The following is a 14,310-nucleotide window of genomic DNA, read 5'->3' on the forward strand; positions in this document are numbered from 1 at the left end:
ATATTACCTTTTCCGCATATCCTTGCCAGAACAAACAAAAAGTGTTGCCGACTTTTGCGCGTCATGTTCCGCAAGTGTGTGTGTGTGTGGGTGTGGGTGTATTTTCAGGTGGAGCTCAGGCCAGGAGCATGACAAGCTGTCATTGTTTTTTGTGCCACGTCCTCGTTTCGTGCCCACGCTCCCTTTTCTTTCAGGTTTTTCCCGAGACTTTTCTCTCAACAAGTTGCTCATACGCCACGTTGTACTAATAAGTTAATAGCTCCTCGCAAGCTCTCGCTTTCCCTTTCACTTGCCCTGACAAATTGGGAAGAAAAAATGGCTCCCCAAAAATAAAATAGGATTTTGTACGTGTGTCGGAGTATGGAGCATAAAATATGTGCCATGTGGCCCAGAAGAAGAAGGCTGTTAATAATCTACAGATTTCCCGGCCCAGGCAGCCGACAGCTCAAGGCCAGCCCTGCACGCTCCTTTGTGTTCGGCATCTCAAGTCCCAGCGCACAACCCTATCATTGATGGGGCGCCGCTCTAATAAATTTCAATACTTGGAGGCACAAACAATGCCACAACGATTTGAATGAAGTTGCCACTTTATCGTTCAGCCCACACACCCTCCATATAGTGTATAGCCTTTAGCGATTGCCTAGGCATTATCCTAACAAAGAAAGAAACCCCCTAGGATGTCGGCCTGAAAGGCTGGTCGTTGTTGATAAGCCACGTTATGCTACGATTTATCCTTTATCTTGCTCTGGGCTTGAGGTAGGTCTGTCAGGATAAAGGATTGCGATTGCATAACTTGCCCAGCTCCCAGCTCGGTATCAATAATTTATGAAGAGTAACTTTTCTTACTTATGGCAGAAATGCTTTCTTTAAAGCTTATAGCCCGTCATGATGGACAAATGATATCTATTTAATGATAATCGCTAGAGATAATGCTGTCCATGGAATTTAAAAGAGCCTGAAAGAATGGCCATCAGGACATCAACAAATAAATGTCTGTCTATTAAATATGCATGGAACAAGCAATGGCCATCATCCAGCTTGCTTTTTAGCATATTTTTGATTATAATTTAAAATTATATTTGCGGTCTGTTTGTCTCATTTTGAGGTCATAATACAATTAGCATCATCAGACATTATTCAAATTATATAATTTTATTAAACATTTAATTTAATTCAAAGGTATATATGTAGTTCCAAATGTAACACCCAATCAAGGCCTTAAGAAACCTTACCCTGTATTATACCATTTCCTGTAAACTGACCAGCACCCTCCCACTATTAACCCCTAACTGACCTCATTACAGTTATTTGTTAGGCTAAAAATATGTACATATTGTTGCTGATGACATTTATTCCGGCACGCGATGTCAATTAGCATTCCTAGCTGAAATACCGCTGATACTTTGGAAACAAGAAAAATGCTGGCGATAAACAGTGTGAACTCCGTAAAGGAATTTATATTTTTTTGCCCAGAAATCTTTTATTTTTTTTACACCATTTGATAAATATTTTCGATTTTGGACAGTACCTGCATGACATGTCGAAAAGTTTGCAATTTACGCGCCCCACTAATTGAGCACCAAGTTGGGCGCCACTGGGACTACCCGGCGTATGCGTAATATGAGTAACAAAGCCTGGAAAATTGGGGACACAGGAGATACCCGACCGAATGGATACGACCACAAAGCTACAGCCACAAATCTCAAATGTCAAATGGCTTGAGTGACATTTGTATTGATTAGTAAATGCGATTAATCATGACTCTGTTTGTTTGGGCACACGTGTAATGGGTGTAACATGTGTGTGAAATAATGTTTATTCTCCCAAAAAAAAAATATATTACATAAGATAAATCTGCAGTGGATTCGAAATTCCACATCTTGAATTTTTGGCCACATCTGTTGCGGTCAATTGTGGCATTAATCAGACTAAAACCGCAAACGGTGGCCAATTTGCCTTCAGGACATCAAATTAACTGGCCACTGGCATCTGGCATTACTCGATAATGACGTCACACAGAGTGACCCATATAGAGAGAACCGAAAGAAATCCCAAAGACTAAAAAGTTTCATGCCAATATTGAAAGTAAATGGCCAACAGCTGCTGCAAATAGTTAACTCACACAACAGCTGTGCTCTGTGGTCTTAAGAAAGAGAAGGTGAGTAGCTTGAAGACAGAGAGAGTGAGAGAGAGAGGCGAAAAAGAAACACGTTCGACACGTTCAGCGAAACTGACAAGCTAAACAAGTTGTGACCTAAATTCGCCCAACAAATATTATAATAGGCACTCACTCGGCTCGGTGGTAGTCATCTCCCCAGCGCCTCTCTAGAGTTTCCTTGCTCCAGCTACCTAATTAGCCTGTAATAGAGCACTTTCCCCCAACATGACGTAATAAATATATTCTCTTTTTTCTTACTTTTTTTCGGGGTAATTAATTAGATAATCATAAATGTAAGAAGACACTTGAGCATAACTAATCTAATCGAGTAAAGAAGTGTGATTAGAGGGGAGTTGGAAAGTGAAAAAATAAAGAAAAGATAGTGATAGTGAGGTTATAAAAAAGAGTCAAGTTCAAAAAGCTTTTGTATAATGCTTCCTACTTATTTATAGATAAGCCCGCCCCCTAGCCATACAAAACTATAAAAAAAAACCTAATCAAAAGCAAACTAGCGACACCTCTTGCTATAGTTTCGCTTTCTTGGGTTTTGGTTTGGCGGCGGTGCCGTTATATGGGGATGTAGCTCAGATGGTAGAGCGCTCGCTTAGCATGTGAGAGGTACGGGGATCGATACCCCGCATCTCCAAGAGTTCAAGTTTTTTGTTAAATTTTTTTACTTATTCTTTTTAAGCTTTTTACATGATAAATATTTCTTTAGATTAACTTTCATTAACTTTTACTTTTACAAATAATCATTTTAAAATAGTACTTATTATAAAATATAATTCATTATACAATTATTATTATTCATTCATTATTATTCATTTCATACAATTATTTATTATAATTCATTATAACATTCTAATAAAATATCAATCTTACTTCCTTTTAATGAATTTCAATGCTATATTTTTATTATTTATGACTTTCTGATTTAAAATTCGAAGTTTAATCAACCCTTTTTTTTAACAAATATTGAATGATTTAAATAAAGAAAATCCAAATACCTGAATTTTACTAAAAATGTATTATGAAAAAGGCCCTGCCTCCTCTCAGTTTCTGTTTAAAGGTCCTTTCATATCATCATTATTTTTTTCGAACATTTATTTAATAGTTTAAAAATTTTTTCATACAATATCATACTGAAATATCATCGTTTTTTAACCTTTTTTCATTAATTATGAATTCCTACCTTCAAATTAAATTTTAAACATGCCCGTTTTGATAAATGTTTAATGATTTAAATGCCGGAAATGTGAATGAATAATTCCCAGTTACATACAATATACATATTAATTTTAAAACCAAAACCCCTTTTCTTTTTGTTTCTCTTTAAAGTCCTTTCATATCATCATTTGCAGGCTCTCTAGGATTCAACTTTTTCTGTTAAATCATAAAAAACCGCAGCTCTGTTGAGAGTCCTCTCCGTATTACCACTTGAGTCAAGGACAAAAGACCTTAAAATCAAAATGGACGCAGTGCACCATTAAAAAAAAGGGAAATGAAATGAAAAAAAAAAAAAATAAATTGAACCGAAAAAAATGTAAAAGATAAAAAGCAGAGGGGGGTTAGGAGGGGTAGGAAAAAGGCAAACGGAAAAAGAGAAATCACGAATGCGTCATAAAAACTTTGCACATCAATGCGCAGCGGGAAAAAGAGGGCGCAGAACAGGGGGCGTGGCAGGAGATAGATAGCAAGCCATCAGCAGCCACTTTTGAGCCAAGTATCTAGCCAACAAAGTCCAGAATGAAAAAAAGGGAGATATATATATAGGATGGTATTCTCTCCATCCTGCTGTTTTTCGGGCCAAGATCCGAGATGGCCAAGCCACTTGAACAGCCAGCCAGCGCATCTCTAGAAGGGTAAGTGACCAAATGGTTTGGGTGAGAAACGAAGGTATGGAACGTTTTTATTGCAATTTTTCCCAACCATGGGCCCCATGGCTGCCTAGCTGCCTGGCTGTCTCGCTCGTTATGCGTGCTATATACCCGGCAGCCTCATTTGTTGATGGATTAGTCAAAGTGTAGCCACAGGGAGGGATGGGATGGGTTGGGATGGGCATCCAGGCAGGAGCATTTCCTCATTTGCCTCCAGCAATGCAATTTTACTGCTTCTGCTGGTTGGCAGAGTCGTCTGTGGCGGCTCCTGCAGTGCAATTGCATTCAGTGCGAAAGTGCAAAAAGGAACGACTGGATGGATGGCTTCAGCCTGAGCCTGGCCACATTTTTGCTGCTCATTTTGGCATCATTAAAGCCTTCAGTTCAGTTACTCCTGCCTGGCTGGCTGCCTTTGTCTCCTTTTTTTTTCTTGCACGCACAGCACAAAATTTTGATTGATGATTGAATGCAACAGCCAACAACAGGAACATCCAACATCCAACAGCAGGAGCAGAAGCAACATCTGATGAGCAACAGCTGCTTAATGATTAACCAAAAAAGACAAAAAGGAAGCAACCACAAATTGCTTTAAAACAGCTTGGAACTTGCTTTAAACTCATTATACATATATACTCGTATATGAGATATATATGTAATCTGAATACTGACTCACCAATTAAAACATTTCCTCTTGAAACTAAAATTAGGTCGCACGAAAAAAAAGATACTCCCTTAAGTTAAAGAAAAGCCTGAAATTTGAAATTAAATTGCCTTGTTTTCATCGCAATTTTCGCATTAAATGCCTGCTGGGCTTTTCTCTGGAGAAATTGTTTTAATTCCACATTCCAGAGTCACTGGTGCTGCCCACGCAGTTGTATTTATACTTTTTAACTTTATTTTTGATATTTTTATCATTTTTTGTGTGTGTGGGAGTTTGGTTACTTTATTTTTATGCCGTTGGCTTTGTTTTGATGTAATTTTACTGGTAAAAATATTTGCATTTTTTTTTTGTTTTCTTGGCACTCATTGTTTTATCCAAACCATTTTAGACCTTCAGGCGGAACATTTTTTTGTGTTTGCTGAGATAATGTTTTTATATTATTGTTAAAATTCTAGTTGGAATTGTTTTAAAGAAATAATAAATAAATAAAAATAATAATAAAGACCTTAGAAAAGCCCAAAACGCAGTTGGTTTAAAATTTTTCTTTTTAATATTACGCATACGCCTCTTGTCTGACAACACAAACACACACACAATGACTCTTATTTGGTAATCGGTTTTGGGCCATAAGGAATTTGGCAACTGATTTTCTCATCGTATCCAATTTATTTAAATACCAGATTAAAACATCTTCCAGCTGGGGAAAAAATCTGTATTAGCATATGTTTCGACCTGGCCGTTTGTCGAACAAATGTTTCTGGTCACTATCTGCATATAATTGGGTTGATTAATCACCCAGTCTGGGTGTGATATGGGTCTGAGTCAGAGCCAGTCGACAGTTTAGTGTTGCAACTGACGCAATAAGCCCAATAATATTTAATATGAAATTTGCCCAACAGAAGTATATTTAAATTGGATAGAATCTGATTTCCTTTCTCACATAAATTCCAATCAAAACTTGTTAACTTCAGATTGGATCTATGAGCTCATCGTAGACCCCACAATTTATCAGTAAATTAATCAGCTTCTTAATCCCTTGCCAAAAAAAAAATATATATATTTTTGCAAAAAAAAAAAGACATGTTTTTTGTGAATATTTTCCCACACCAGAAACTGGAAAATAGTGTCACAACTGAGGAAGAGCCAAGTGGCAGACACACAACATGTTTAAAAATGCATAAATTAAGAAAATGTAAAAAAAAAAAAAACGAGGCAGCAAAGCCAAATGCAAATCAGCTTTGAGGCCAAAGCTAAAAAAAAAAAAAAAAGAAGGGCAGAAGCAGTGGGAGTGAGTGGGCGTGTTAATTACACACTCTAGTAGCAGTACAGTGGGTGCACAAAAGTGTACTATTTTATTGCAAAAAATATTAACTACCATTAACTAAACCTTTGAAAACCTTTTAACTTTAGAAGCCATTAAATGGCCTTAGTACTAAGCACCCGTTAAAATAGCTTTAGGCCCTAAGCTCCTACCTCAATATTTATTTATTTTCTTAAACCACTGTACTTTGGAATGCAAACAAAATAAAGAACAAAAATCCGCAAAAAGCCTCTGCAATTGTTATTGTTTCAAATCCAGTTTATATGCGTATAAGTGTGTGTGAGTGGGAGAGGGAGGGAAATGCATTGGCAAGCGGAAATGTAAAGCAAAACACAAAATGCAAATGCAAAAAAGCCAGGGGCAACAGCAACAATAACAACAACACTAACAGTAAGCTACAAACCACAAACAGCTGAGCAAGCAGCCGACCCCACTGATGACGATTCAACAACAACAACAATACTAGTGCCTGCCTTTTCTGGCTACGCTCTTGCTTTGCTTTTTGGCTCTCCCCCCATATTGTATGTATGTATTTGTGTGGTTTAATGACCTTGCCCAAGTTGGCTAGCCCCATCTCGCTTGCACGCGAGGTATTCGCTCCCCTGCCAAGCTGACGCCATGTGGTCGGTGGGCCATGGGAGCAAGCGAGAAGGGGAGCGCCTGCTTGCTGGTGATGAAGAGGATGAGACACTTTCGTGCCTAATTTTAATTTTATGCTCTCTCTCTTTGCACGTCTCTCCCCCCCATACCTAGCCACGGCTCTGTGACTAACCCACCCGCCCCCTTTTATTGGCAGAAAACGGCAAATTTTATTTTTAAACTATTAAAAATTTCAACGACAAGAGAATTGTGTCAAGTGTAAATTTTTTTTAAAGAAAAAATAAAGAAAAGAACGAAAAAAAAAAGGTGGAAACCAGACCTTGGCATGTGGGCGGGTACGACCTCCTTCGGTTTCCAAGTAAACTTTTATTTTTTTTCAGATATATCTAATAGAAATGCATAAAATACCCATCAAAATTGGAAACATAAAACCAGGCTAATATAATAATCGTTAAAGCAACGCATCGCGAAATTCGCATCTTGGCCATTTTATTCGAAATGTATATTTAGGTTTCGTGTCTATTTAAAAATAAAGTCACAATTTATGACCCTAAACAGACACACTCAGTCGTATTAAGTCAATGACATGTGTGGGTGGGTGGAGGTTTATTAACTTAAAGCCTGGGAATCGCCAGGAAATAAATGAATAAAAAATATGACGCAAAATTTGAACTCATTATGGAAGTAAAGTCCCACCTGGCAACCACAAAATCAGCAATTATGGTGTCAAGACAATAGAGATTAAAAAATTTCAAATATTTAGCTAACAAAAAATATAGCCAAGATTTAGTACAAGACTATAACTATACATATATATACAGATAAAAATAACTATATATTTCTAGAAAGCGGATATGACGTCTTTAGAATATTATGAAATACGGGTTTTTCTTGAGTTTAGAAACTATCTCTTAAGATCTATTATATAGTATAGTTAATATATAGAACATATTTAAATAAAGCCTGATTTCAAGAATAGCTTCTTGTTTTCTTTATCTCTATTCTCAAACCTTTTTATGCTACCCTATATCTTATCTATCCAAACCAAGTTACATTTATTTAATTCCCTTCCCCATATCTCGAATCTCATTTCTAGGGCAAGCCAACACAATAATCCATCCAACTGACAGACGTTTATTTGTCCAACCAATGTCAAGTGACTAATTTCATTTTGATTATTTTTTGTTTCAAGTGTGGACACATAGAAACTTTCAGAGCAATGAACTTTGTTTTTGTTGCTGTTTTCTATCACTCGGTCTCGGCCTTATCGCTAAATAGGGGGGAAAAGTAACGTCTAGAAAAGTGCTGCTAATGGCTTTTATTTGGGAAGGTGGAGAGTGTCAATAAATGGTGGGAGATTCAAAACAGAATGTTATATTAAGCCTTATATGCTAAAAGAGCAGAGTACCGGGTATCAATCATCGAAAAGCTTTGCTTTAGCCCTCCTAACTTGCTTATTTTTTACAAATACCAAGTTTTCTTTATTTTTCTTGGCATTTTAGGGTCTGTTGGCCCTACAACTGCAGTCTTTATGTATGTATAAAAAAATGTATATGTATAAAAGATACAAATGGCAACCTTGACAAAGGCAGCTGCTGCACCAAAGCCAACAAAAATAATAAAAACAAAATTACAACGCTAAATTACAACGTTGACGTTGACAGAGTTCTTTTCTTCTGTGCTTCTGTTGCTGTTCTTTACTTTGTCTTGTACATTTCCCAGGGCGGCTTTTGTCACTTATTACTTATTTTTTGTATTTTTTTTATTTTTCATGTTGGCCACATTCCTTTTATTCAGTCATGCTTTCTTTTGTTGTTCATCATAATCCCATGCCCCAGCCATGACACGAAATAAAGCATTTTCTACCTCCCATTGCTTTCTCCAACAGTCCCTATACTACTACTACTAGCCTTGATTTTTCCTGAGGTTGGTTTCTATCGTAAGGGCATCCTGACACACTTTAAAAACAGGTGAGTAATTAGGTAGCCTTTAAGCCAATTAAATTTTCAAGTGGGAAAAAGGTCAATTGCATTTAAAACTTTGTAACTTTATAACACTTTTTATTCCATCTGCTGTAGTTCTCACACCGCCATGTGAAGGAAACTCGTTCAATTTTCGATTCAATTTTTATGTCCAGCCCCCAAAAATAAACTTACCCACCACTACCCAAAATAAATTCGAAATGGAAACAAGTATTTTTGCTTACCTGCAACGAGAAGAGAGAGAGGATATAAAATTAATCAATAATTGTATATATATCTTTGGAGGAAAGCACTCATGAAAAGCAGTGTTAAGTAAGTCGACAACATCATTTTCGCAATTTTATTTGGCAGCAAATCATTCGGCAAGTATCATAAATAATTCGCATACTCGATTGAAGTCCAGACAAGTGCAGGTTTTATTCATAATTTATGCACCAGCTTATAAATAAAACCAGTTCTTTGAAAATATAGAGTTAAATGATTGCCAAGTGTGGATATAGTGCCAAGAATTATTAAACTGGCTTGATTAGGAAGTTAGTTCCTTGAATTAAGTCTTGAATGCATTACTCCCACACATGTTTCTCTGAGTGTTTCTTGGAAACTCATCAATTAAGTTGCGAAAAAAAAACATACTACTGACAGGTTACAAATAAAATGCATTTGCCAGAAGCGACATTAAAAATGAGAGAAAAAATCAATAAAAGTACATCCTGCATCCTGATTCCAGCGACAATTACGGTGATTAATTGCAAATTAGATATTTGGAGATCAATGGACAAGCATCGGACATTGATTGCAATTTGCATGCCGAATGACCCTCGGCTAATTAAGCACCAATTTCACTCGATTTGATTGGCTTTTATTGGTGGAATGACCCCAAATAATCATCACAAACATCAAACAACAGTCGCCAATCACTTTTATGGCCGTTGTTTGACTGTTGATTAGTTTTGATTAGGTTATAGCTCCAACTCCCACGCCTCAAACACTCAGCCTTATATACATACTTTTCCTTTAATAATGAAGAACAGGTCTTCACCTCGACTACACCTGCTTTTCTGCCTTTCAGAGCTTATGTACGTTGATGGCAATGTTTATTACATCGTTTCCTGTTTCAACTATTTTCACAAGCCAGCAAATGACACAGAAACTCGCTCTGATGACAAACTTTGACTTGCTTTTGGTTACAAAAATAAAAGGAAATTAAAGGAAACGGATGTATGCCAAAAGGGTTCTGGAGATGGAGGGTTCTAGAAAGGGGGTTCTAGAGAACCAACAATTAGAACGTAGGGAAACATAATTGTTGCTCGAGGGCTAAGAAACTTCCTCAAAAACACTCACAAAGTAAAAAAAAATAATTCAAATAGAGACTTTCTTTTAAAATTTAAAATACAAATCCTCCAAGAAGACAAAAACTTTGAACTTCTAGTAATTTTTCCATAGTTCTCCTACTTTGCATAGAACCCAGACCTTAGAAGCGGAAATCACCTGCTTAAGGTTTTTCTTTATTTCAACTTGTCAGTTTTTTCTCATTCTTTCTTCAGAGTTTTTTTTTAGATTTTAGTTTTTGTAGTTTTCGTGGGTAAACCGCAAACGTGTTTGGCATTTAAAATCGATGCAAGGAAATGCAACCAGGCAGGGGCATGACTATAGCCAGAGGGAAGACAAGTCGTCGTCGTCAGTCAACACAACTGACACGCAATAGTTACTCCTCCGACAGGAAAAGGGGCGGCAGAAATAAGTTAGAGAAATAGGGAAAATTCAGGGGTCTGGGGACCAGCCAACTGAAACGTTGTTGGCCATGTAATTAGGTTGCTGAGCAGGCCAGACTTTTATTTTTATTACTCACATGCTGAACAATAATTGTGTAATTTCACATTCTTCAAAGAGGCATCTAAATTGTCTTTTATCTTCAAACGTTGAGTTACAAATGTGTGAAATATTTTGATAAAATTTTCTAATAAAAATAAAGTCTTAAATCAAAACAGAAAATAAAACACATGTGTTTCCAGATAAGCGACATATGATGGGGAACAGCCCCCCAGGCTATCAATGAGTTACAGGGCGTATGCGTAATATTATGTAGATTTTCAGAAAAAAAAGTCTGAAAATAAATAAAGAATTAAATATAAAATTTAAAACCAAACTCCTTGGGGAATTCCTCAGAAATTATCACACTTTAAGCTAAGAACTTAAGCCCATTAAAATAAATATACCCACAAATTATAGAACAATAAAAACACTAAAACGAACCATAACCACACACAGGTCCAAAGGGGGCGTGTCTCCAGGCTAGTCAAGGCCGGGACGGGGGGGACCACAGGTGGCCTGCGGTATGAGGGCTTGGGGCACATTTAGCCACAGACTCCAGGCTTCAGTCTCCAGTTGCCACCATCGAGTTGAATAAACCCAAAACTATAGTTTAACAGAGAACTTGCCCAGAGTTACTCTGTGTGTGTGTGTTGAGATCGGGGAATCGGACTGGCCAACAGTTGGACTTGGACAGGCCTAAAGTTGATAACCTTGAGAGCATTTTCATGCGAAAGTTCAATGAATTTTTAGTTTCTACTTCCATGTGGAAGGCTAGGGACAGAGGGGCAGGTCTCACATGTGACTCTTAGGAGGGGGAGGGGTAGAAAAAGTGAAACAAAAACCAGACTAAACATTGTCGAATGATGCAGCAGAAAAGGGGGCCAAGACCGGGCAGGGCAGCAGCAGAAGCTGAGAACCAGTTCAGCAAATCGTCTAAAAAACAAGTAAGAATTCATGAGTCAGAATGGTTAAAGACAAGAAAGATACCTGGTGAGTACCATCCTAAGAACTAAAGGTCTTCTTTTCTTTGAAGGGTATCTAAAGTTCTATAGAATATCTGTACAAACTTTAAGGAGTGTGAAATCGATGCGTCGTCCGATTTCTTCGCTCTTCGTTCTTCTTAAATACATACTCTCTGCAGTCTACAGTCTTTAGACTTGGTCTGTCTTCGAAGCTCATGAAATGCGCAGGAAATCAATGATTCGCCTTGGTTTCGATTACACACACACATATAGCCTATGGGCAATAATATTGGCAACATGTTGCTGCAACACGCACAGCATGTTGCTGAAAGCATTTCCAATAAATTAACTTAAAATTATAGACAATTATTAAGCACTGATCGAGCGTATAACTTGAGCGATGATCGTTCTCTGGTTTTCTTTTACCCTTTACCTTGCTGGTAGTACTTGCTTGCATATTTATTGGGGCGTTTGTGCATTTTAATTAAGCTATTTGTCAATTGAAGAAGAGAAATGCTTCGGGTAGTCTTTTCAGAAAGAGAATTATTGATTGCTGAGCCACAGAGCCGGGCCAAAAGGGAAAATTATCCAGAAGACTAAAGGAGTCTCTGGCGGAAGGCAATTACTCAATCACAGGGTTTGTGGCTAATTGAAATTTAAGGCGAATTCCACCCGGTGGCGTATACTTGATTTGTCTTTAGAACAGAATACTCTGCAAAATAGCTACATCCTGTTCTGGTTCCGGTTGTCTGGCTCCTTTGCTGGGCACCTCCTTTCTCATGTAATTCGAGAGCCGTGAAAGCCGCAAACATAATACACAATTTAATATAATATTCATATTAAAGCAAGCTGAGAAGGGGAAGGGAGGTAGCTCTTAATGACAAAGCCTTCAACACTTTTAGTGGCAATTTACAGGAGCTGACCACAAAAAATCATAAAAAAGATGGAAGCTGACCACAAGAAGGGTTTTTTCTTAGATACTGACTATAAAATAAAGACCTTAAGTCTCTCATCGCCATATAGCTCTTTTTTATGCAAATAATTATAAAAAAAAAGAGACTAAACGGAAGCACTAAATGAGAAAAAAAAACATCCCAGACTGATGATAAGTTAAGAGGTGAGAAAAATAAAAAGACACACACCTGCAAAATGACAAAAAAAAGAATGAAAAACCAACCAAGCCATGACAACACAAGGCATTAAGCCAAAGTGAGAAAAAAGGCAACAACACTTGAACTTTGGCGCAGCTGCAGGCCACAGAGGCAAGAAACAGAGGCAGGATGGTGGGGCACTTGGGGCATTGAGTCACCCAAAGGCAACCACACCTCCTCAAAAGACAGTTCCAAACCAATAGAAAATCTTAATACTCTAACTCAATTTTTAAACCAAAAACCTCAGAGTATTAAAGAAAGATAAATACCCCCCAGTTAGGGTATAAAAGTAGGCATCTTTCACCCACCAAAGCCTTCGCATAACCACGATTATGAAAGACAATCAGCTGAGTTGCTGCCACTGCCGTTGCCGTTAATATTGATGTTGAAGACTACTATGGATATTGCAATGGTTGTTGCTAGAGCTCTCTGCAGCTAGAGGTTTGTAGGGTAATTGACAGAAGACTGAAGAAACTATAGACTGGCTGGAGTTGCCTCCACCAGACTGGCTGCCACTCGACTCGACTCTCGTCACAAATAAAAATGTGGCCAGTGGAGCAAGCCAAGCGGCACAGCTGAATGCCTCACTTGTAGCTTCTGTTGCAAAAAAAAATAATAAAAATGTTTGCAAAAAAATGAAGGAGTAATATAGTGAGTTGCAGGGGTTAATGCTGTCTATTGGTGACCTGCTGATTAGTGGAAGGGAATGTGCCACAAACAAGGGGTTAAGACTTGGACTAGGTCTTAAATATGAACCGTTTTCCTCTTAAAACTTTCCACAAAATCTTGTCATTTAAAGCCTTGAAAATCCAAAAGAATTCCCCTGGATTTCTGGTTATTTCTATTATTTATCTACCAGCCTGCTAAGCCGTAAACAAATCCATCTCTATTTATGGCCAAGAAGAACGTCACACAGCAGCAGCTTGAAGGAAAAAAGCTTTTCTCGGGAAATGCATAAGCAAAACTACGTCAAAAACTACAAAAACAGAGACACAGAGCCAATAATGTAAAATCGAACAACACTTCAGAGACATCAGAAACAGGGTAGTGTAAGGAGGAGGCTATATCTGCAGGAGATGGACCAAAACCAAGCTGAGCTTGAGATGCTAGCCGCATAAGCCATTCAAAACCCAAGCTGACATCACGGAAAGAGGGAGATAGGAGGAGGTTTAGGCCAGGCCAAGACTACTGCAGCATTGGTACAAAAAGGAAGTCACTTGATATAATGACACTTGTCGTTGTCTAGCTCCTCGTTGTCGTTGTCGTGGAGTAGTTGTCGTTGTCATGGCGCATTGCGTGCCAAATCCTCAAATGAAAATTGGAAACTGAAGAGCAGACTAGTCTAAGATAGGCAGGCAGGGGGACTAGGTGCTAACTCTTCTTAGCTCGCCTCAAGTTTAATCTATGGATCTGTCGTCAATCAACTTAATGATTAAATTAAAGCAATCAGTTTTGTTTCACAAATTAAATTGAAAATGAGTATTATTCTTTAAAAACCCGGTTTTCCAGTCACCACTTCACTTCACTTTCTGTCAAAATAAACGCCCACAACAGCCCCCCACACAACAACTATATACTTGATTATCATTGAGATTTTGAAGCTCCTCGCATTTGCATTTTCCCACAGGCATCTCTCAGCTTTTCTCCATCAGCATTAAGTTTTACTGCTAATTGAAAGTTTGATTGAACTTTGATACTTTTCTTTCCTCCCCAAAAACTTTCAAGATTCCTTAACTGGAAATGTAAAAATTTTAAAAAATATATACCTATATATAGTATATACTGT

At 37.7% G+C, this 14,310-nt stretch overlaps 1 protein-coding gene and 1 non-coding gene across 3 annotated transcripts in view; one reads left to right on the forward strand and one right to left on the reverse strand.

Moving 5' to 3' along the window:
• nmo (serine/threonine-protein kinase nemo) overlaps positions 1 to 14,310 on the reverse strand; it is a 55,987-nt gene that overhangs the window by 18,361 nt on the left and 23,316 nt on the right. The gene's annotated exons all lie outside the window — the stretch shown is intronic.
• Positions 2,732 to 2,804, forward strand: TRNAA-AGC (transfer RNA alanine (anticodon AGC)). The gene has a single exon. It is a non-coding gene; the product is annotated as a tRNA-Ala (tRNA).

The sequence above is a fragment of the Drosophila bipectinata genome, chromosome 3L (assembly GCF_030179905.1).
Source record: "Drosophila bipectinata strain 14024-0381.07 chromosome 3L, DbipHiC1v2, whole genome shotgun sequence".
Classification (NCBI taxonomy): domain Eukaryota; kingdom Metazoa; phylum Arthropoda; class Insecta; order Diptera; family Drosophilidae; genus Drosophila; species Drosophila bipectinata.